This window comes from Callithrix jacchus, chromosome 13, assembly GCF_049354715.1.
Source record: "Callithrix jacchus isolate 240 chromosome 13, calJac240_pri, whole genome shotgun sequence".
NCBI lineage: Eukaryota > Metazoa > Chordata > Mammalia > Primates > Cebidae > Callithrix > Callithrix jacchus.
In genome coordinates, this window is record NC_133514.1 from 49,302,328 (window position 1) to 49,310,869 (window position 8,542).

The 8,542-nt window shown below is 36.4% G+C and overlaps 1 pseudogene; it reads left to right on the forward strand.

Moving 5' to 3' along the window:
• The first annotated feature begins 355 nt into the window (after positions 1–355).
• LOC100386579 (WD repeat-containing protein 89-like) lies at positions 356–3,604 on the forward strand (annotated as a pseudogene).
• Positions 3,605–8,542: the final 4,938 nt, after the last annotated feature.

The following is an 8,542-nucleotide window of genomic DNA, read 5'->3' on the forward strand; positions in this document are numbered from 1 at the left end:
TAAATGAAAGTTGCCAGGAGATATTTAAAAAGAAAGAAAAGAGAAAAGAAAAAAAAGGAACTGTTAAACAAACTCAGTAAAGTTGCAGGATACAAAATCAAAGTATGAAAATCAGTAGCAGTTACATATATGCCGAGAGTAAACAATCTGAAAAAGAAATCAAGAAAGAAATCTGAGAGCCTGCCTTTTCTCCAGTATTCATTCGGGGCCAGCTGCTGAGGTATTTGGCTGTTATAAGTAAAGTTGTGATGAACACATGTAAAGGTGTTTGTGTGGACATAAGTTGTCATTTCTCTTGAGTAAATACCTAAAAGTGGGATTGCTGGGATTACTACTTTTGTATGCTACCACTGATATGGAAAAGATTGAGGAACAGTTTGCTAATCTGCACATTGTTAAACATTCCTCAGGAACCAAAGAACCCACTTACCTTCTTGGCATAAACATATCAAAGACGGTGCAAGCAGGAAAAGAAAATTTGGTTGCTGCTTTATATTCTAATGGATTGATCAGAATATATGATACAGAAAGGTTAAATGCACTCCAAGAATTTAATGGATATCTTGGACTTACTGGAGTCAAATGTGCAAATTCCTGTGACAGTATATATTCAGAATGTACTGATGGCACTGTTAAATGTTGGGAAGCTTGAGTAGCCAGTGAAAAACTTGTCCAGCTCTTCAAGGATAATCCTTCCAATATTTTTATCAGTTTTGATATTAACTGTCATGATAATATTATTTGTGATGGTACAGAAACGTTGATAATGATGCATCATCAGTGTTTGGGGATACAAGGATAATTTATCAGAACTTTTCTACAACTAAAGACCTGCTTGGTGCATATTCAGAGACACATAGCAATGATGTCACTCAAGTATGTTTCCATCCCAGCAATGCCAACAGGGTAGTCTCAGGGTCCTCAGGGTCATCCGATGGCCTGGTAAATGTATTTGATATTAATGTTGATAATGAAGAGGAGGCACTGGTTACAGCCTGTAACTCAATTTCGTCAGTAAGCTGTATCGGTTGGTCTGGGAAATGTTACAAACAGATTTACTGCATGATATATGATAAAAGATTTTATTGGTGGGATCTTAATCATCTGGATACTGATGAACCAATTACATGTTTCAACATCCAGGATGTCAGATAAATGGTTAACATGAAAAAAGATATTTTAGACTATTTGTTGGTGGCCTATATCATGAAAAGGTGAATACATTGCTTGTTATTGGAAGAACAAACATAGGAAGGATTCACTTGATGAACATCAGGATTGACCCACATGACTAGCCTTTAGGAACGGTATGCCGCTGCAGTTCATTCTTTCTGTTGGAATGTGAGGGATGATTCTTTGTTGACTGGAGGAGAAGATGTACATTTGTACTTTGGAAATCTGGAGCTATAAAGAAGATCTTTATAAAGAAAGAGAGCATGAAAATAGCATCCTCGGGCTGGGCGTGGTGGCTCTTGCCTGTGATCTCGGCACTTTGGGAGGCTGAGGTGGGTGAATCATGAGGTCAAGAGATCAAGACCATCCTGGCCAACATGGTAAAACCCTGTCTCTACTAAAAATACAAAAATTAGCTGGGCGTGGTGGCATGCACCTGTAGTCCTAGCTACTCGGGAGGCTGAGGCAGGAGAATTGCTTGAACCCAGGAGGCAGAGGTTGCGGTGAGCCAAGATGGAGCCACTGCACTGCAGCCTGGTGCCTGGCGATAGAGAGACTGTCTCGAAAAGAAAAAGAAAATAGCATCCTCTGTGCAACAAGTACGAGTTCATAGTAATGAGTCTTATAAAAGAAGGAAAAGTGATAATACATTGGCATTTTGTTTTGTAGGTTTTATAGTTTCAAGTAGTCATTCTTATTTACTACCCACTGTAGACATGTTTAAAACTTTATGTACAAACAAGCCAGTTAGCAAACAGTCCTCAGAAAAATGTTGAGAATGGTTTCATTCAGGTCTTCACATATTCTAAAAAATTTTAAAGCTGGCCAGGCATGATGGCTCATGCCTATAATCTCAGCACTTTTTGGGGCAGAGGCAGGCAGATACAGTCTCTACTAAAAAAATACGAAAATTAGCTGGGCATGGTGGTGGGTGCCTGTAGTCCCAGCTACTCAGGAGGCTGAGGTAGGAAAATCGCTTGAACCCAGATGGCGGAGGTTGCAGTGAGCCGAAATCATGCCACTGCACTCCAGCCTGGGCAACAGAGTGAGACTTCATCTCCAAAAAAAAAATGTAAAACTACTAGTTAAGTATAAAATCAGTGAGTTGAAAGTAAATTTTCTCATTTAAAAAATGCAACTGTTGAGTTACTAAATGTTGGGTTTAAAGAAATAGCTCTGATAAGGACGTTTTAGAAGTAGAAACCTGGTAAAATTTAATAAAACAGGTGGTTGGCTGCATTTTTAAGCCCAATTTTTTATATTTTAAATTATCTTCATTGTGTATAACACCAATCAGACTATCTTCTTCATTTGAGGAGCATCTATATGCTTAATACACCAAATATATCATGTTGGAGTATTTAAATGTAAGTGTTTTAATGACTCTAAATAGAATTAAGCCTTTTTAGAAATAAAATGATAGACATCTATCTAAAATGAGAAAAATATATTTAGTAAATATTTGCATCTTTCATATTGTAGTAAATAGTAAACAGATGTTTTGCTGATGAAAAGGAAGTTATCTTGCCAAACTGAGATTCAAAGTGAAACACAAAAATGAAAATATTTATAAAAGGACTTGATTTGGAGAAATTCCTATTTTTCCTGTTGTCTAAACCATGGCTCTCAAGATAACCTGGATTACTCTCTTCCCTCTTCTCCTAACCAGTTTTTCATCAAGTCCTATGCCATTTCACCTCCTAACATCTGTCAGCTACCCTTTTGCTTTTCCCTCACCACTATTACCTAAGAGATTTTCATTATTTCTCACCTAGATTACAGACTCTGTCTCTAATCTAGGTGTATCCTTCTTGCTACTTCTAGGCTAACCATAAAAAAACAGATCTGATGGGGGTGGGGAAGTGGGGGGAAGAAACAAAACTATCTGACGATCACTCATGCGGCTCAAATTCTTCTGTACATTGATATTTTGATGGAGCACTAAATAAACATCAAAAATTATGTTTTTCAGAATCTCTAAAATATAAGTCAATGCTATGCAGTAAATATAAAAACGATTGAAAAATTTCCCTGAGAAATTACACTCATAAAACAATTGCATTCATAAAACATAAAACTAGCAAAATAATAGGGCTTTTTTAAATTAAAAATATTTTAAACTCAAAAGTAATTAATAGTAATGGAAAATGTGGGTGACAAAATAGTCCTAAAAGTAGAATTCAAAGTGACAGAAAGTGAGAGAAAAGATAAAAGTCACAGAATATAAATCTATGGGTCTAAAACCAGACTAACAGTTTCAGAAAGTGAAAAAATTTTTAAAAAGTTAAAAAATGAGAGCAGTGGGTTATTATGAATAACCTAAGTGGCTGATAGGGTTAGTCTCTGTACCCACCCAAATCTGATCTTTAATTGGAATTCCCATAATTTTCACATCTAGGGAGACACCTGGTGGGAGGTGATTGAATCATGAGGGCAGTCCCCTCCTGCTGTTCTCGTGATAGTGAGTGAGACCTCATGAGAGCTGATGGCTTTATAAAGGGCTCTTCCCCATTTGCTTCTCTCTTTCTACTTCCTGCCACCCAGTAAAGAAGGTGCCTGGCTTCCCCTATGCGTTCCCCCATGATTGTAAGTTTTCTGAGGCCTCCCCAGCCATGCTGAACTGTGAGTCAATTAAACCTGTTTCCTTTATAAATTAGAAAAAGAAAGAAATCTCATTTACAGTAGCTACAAAGAATACAAAATACTTAGGAATCAATTTAACCAAAGAAGTAAACGATCTATATATGGAAAACTATTAAAAAAATGATGAGAGATTGAAGAGGATACAAAAAAATTGAAAAATATTCCGTGTTCATGAATTGGAAGAGTATTACTAAAATGACAATACTACCCAAAGCCATTTACAGATTCAGTGTGATCTCTATTAGTGATATTCTTCACAGAAATAGAAAAAAAATCCTAAAATGTATATAGAAGCAAAAAAGGCCCTGAATCTCCAAAGCAATCCTGATCAAAAAGAGCAAAGCAGGAGGCATCGTAGCACCTGACTTCAGAGTAAATAGACATCCTATAAAATAGGACAAATATTTGCAATATATGCATCTGACAAGAGTCTAATATCCAACATCTACAAAGAACTTAAACAAATTTACAAGAAAAAAGCATTAAAAAGTGGGCAGAGTACTTGAACATACACTTTTCAAAAGAAGACATACATGCAGCCAACAAGCATATGAAAAAAAAAAAGCTCAATATCATTGATCATTAGAGAAATGCAAATTAAAACCACAATGAGATACCACCTCACGCCAGTCAGAATGGTTATTACTAAAAAGGCAAAATATAACAGATGCTGGTGTGGATGTGGAGAAAAGGGAATGCTTATACACTGTTGGTGGGAGTGTAAATCACTGCAACCATTGTGGACAGCAGTATGGTGATTCCTCAAAGAGGTGAAAACAGAACTACCATTCAACCCAGCAATCCCACTACTAGGTATATACCTAAAAGAATATAAATCATTCTGTCATAAAGATACATGTGTGCATACGTTTATTGCAGCACTATTCACAATAGCTAAGAAATGGAATCAACCCAAATGCCCATCAACGATAGACTGGATAAAGAAAATATGGTATACATACACCATAGAATACTATGTAGCCATAAAAAAGAATGAGATCGTGTTCTTTGCAGGATCATGAATGGAGCTGGAGGACATTATCCTTAACAAACTAATGCAGGAACAGAAAACCAAATACCATTATGTTTTCGCTTATGTGGGAGCTAAATGACGAGAACACTCGGACACAAAGAGGGGAACAACAGACACTCGGACCTACCTGAAGGTGGATGGTGGGAGGAGAGAGAGGAGTAGAATAAGTGACTATTGGATAGTAGGCTTAGTACTTGGGTCATGAAATCATCGGTACAACAAACCCCTGTGACACGAGTTTATGCACATAACAAACCTGTACATGTACTGCTGAACCTAAAATAAAAGTTTACAAAAGACCATGGGCAAAAGTTCTGAATAGACATTTCTCAAAAGAAGACAAACAAGTGGCCATCAGGTATAGGAAAAAAAAAATGCTCAACATCATGAATTATCAGAGAAATGCAAATCAAAACTACAAATTTCACCCCAGTTAAAATGACTATTATCAAACAGACAGGCAATAACAGATGTTAGTATGAGGAGAAAGGGCAACCTTTGTACACTGTTGGTGGGAATGCAAATTATACAGCCACTATCCAGAATGGTATAGAGGTTCCTCAAAAACTACAAATAGAACTACTATAGGATCCAGTCATTCCACTATTGGGTATGTGTCCAAAAGAAAGGAAATAAGATATTGAAAATATATCTGCACTCTCATGTTAATTGTAGCACTAGTCACAATAGCCAAAAATATGGAACCAAACTAAAGGCTCATCATTGAATGACTAATAAAGAAAATGTATTACATATCTTATTATATTTTTATATAGTACTTATATTTTTATAATATAAAAAGAATAAAATCTTGTCATTTGCAGCAACATGGATAGAACTGGAGGTCATTATATTAAGTGAAAAAGAAAGAAAGAATAGAAAACAAAGAACTTGAAGAACACTGTAGACCAATTGAGCCTAACAGACACATACAAAACACTCCACCCAACAACAGCAGAATACACATTCTACTCAAATGTACACAGAACAGCCCCCAGGATAGATCACAGGTTATGCCACAAAAGAAATTCTTAACAAATTTAAGAAAATCGAGGTCATACAAAGTATCTTTCTAAACCACAATGGAATGAAACTAAAAACGAATAGCAGTAGGACAAGGAGAAAGTTCCCAAATACGAGGAAATTAAACAACATACTCTAAACAACTGGCGAATCAAAAAAGAGACACAAAGGAAGTTACAAAATATCTTGAAAAAATGACAATAAAAACAACATAACAAAACTTGTGGAAGGTGGTAAAAGCAGTACTAAGAAAGAAATTTATAGCACAGAACACATACATTAAGAAATAAAACCGATCTCAAATCAATAACCTAACTTTACACTTGAAGAAATTACAAAAGGAAAAACAAAAAACAAAGTTAGCAGGAGGAAAAAAATCATACATATTAGAGGAGAAATAAATGAAATCAAGAATAGAAAAAACAACAAAACTGGGTTGTATTTTAAAAATAGAATAAAAACAACCAAACTGAGTTGAATTTTTTGAGCAGATCAAGAAAATTGACAAATCCTTAGCTAGACTAAGAAAAAAGAGAAAAGACTCAAATAAAAAAAACAGAAGTGAAATAGAAGACATTACAATGAATGCCACAGAAATTAAAATTATCATGAGACTACCATGAACGATTGTACACAAGAAATTGGATAATGTAGAAGAGATGACTAAATTCCTAGAAACATACAACCTACCAAGACTGAATCAGGAAGAAACTTTTTTAAAAACCGGAACAGTCCTACAACTAGTAAGCAACTAGAAGAGTCAGTAGTCAACAATCTCCCAACAAAGAAAAGCCCAGGACCAGAGGGTTCAGACAAGAATCCTACCAATCATTTAAAGAAGAGTTAGCACCAATCCTTCTCAAACTCATCCAAAAAACTGAAGATGAGAGAGTACTTCCAAATTCATTTTACATGGGCAGAACTATCCTGATACCAAAACCAGACAAAGACATTACAAGAAAAGTAAACTACATTTTAATATCCCAGATAAATGTTGATGTAAAAATTCTTAACAAACATACTAGCAAATGGAATTCAATGACTCTTTATTTTTATTTTCTAGAGACAGGTTCTCACTCTGTCACCTAGGTTGGAGTGCAGCATAACCTGCGCTATCACAGCTCACTGTAACCTCAAACTTCTGGACTTAAGCAGTCCTCCTGTCTGAGCCTCCCAAGTAGCTAGGACTACAGGTACATACCAGCACACCTGGTTAATTTTTGGGGTCTCGCTATGTTGTCTAGAGTTGTCTCAAACTCCTGGCCTCAAGTTGACCTCTTGCCTCAGCCCCCTAAAGTGCTGGGATTACAGGTATGAACGACTGTTTGGAAAAACTGGCTAGCCATCTGCAGAAAGCAGAAACTGGACCCCTTTCTGACACGTTACACTAAAATTAATTCCAGATGGATTAAAGACTTAAACATAAGGCCTAACATTATAAAAACCCTAGAAGAAAACCTAGGCAAAACTATTCAACACATAGACATAGGCAAGGACTTCATAACTAAAACACCAAAAGCAATGACAACAAAAGCCAAAATAGAAAAATGGGATCTAATTAAACTCTAGAGCTTCTGCACAGCAAAGGAAACAATCATTAGAGTGAGCTGGCAACCAACAGATTGGGAAAAAATTTTTGCAATCTACCTATCTGACAAAGGACTAATATCCAGAATCTACAAAGAACTAAAACAGATTTACAAGAAAAAAAAACAAACCCATTCAAAAATGGGCAAAGGATATGAACAGATACTTTTCAAAAGAAGACATACATGAGGCCAACAAACATATGAAAAAATGCTCATCATCACTGGTCATTAGAGAAATGCAAATCAAAACCACATTGAGATACCATCTCACGCCAGTTAGAATGGTGATCATTAAAAAATCTGGAGACAACAGATGCTGGAGAGGATGTGGAGAAATAGGAACAATTTTACACTGTTGGTGGGAGTGTACATTAGTTCAACCATTGTGGAAGACAGTGTGATGATTCCTCAAGGACCTAGAAATAGAAATCCCAATTAACCCAGCAATCCTATTACTGGGTATATATCCAAAGGATCATAAATTGTTCTATTATAATGACACATGCACACAAATGTTCATTGCAGCACTGTTTACAACAGCAAAGACCTGGAACCAACCCAAATGCCCATCAATGATAGACTAGACAAGGAAAATGTGGCACATATACATCATGGAATACTATGCAGCCATAAAAAAGGATGAGTTCATGTCCTTTGTAGGGACATGGATAAATCTGGAAACCATCATTCTCAGCAAACTGACACAAGAAAAGAAAAACAAACACCGCATGTTCTCACTCATAGGCAGGTGTTGAACAATGAGAACACGTGGACACAGGGAAGGGAGCATCACACACTAGGGTCTGTTGTGGGGGAATAGGGGAGGGACAGTGGGGGGTAGGGAAGTTGGGAAGGGATAATAGGGGGAGAAATGACAGATATAAGTAATAGAAGGATGGAGGCAGCAAACCACATTGCCAAGTATGTACCTATGCAACAATCCTGCATGATTTGCACATGTACCCCAGAACCTCAAGTGCAATGATATATATATATATACACACACACACACACATATATATATACATATACAAGGATGACTCAACATATGAAAATCAATCAATGGGTACCTTGGGAGGAG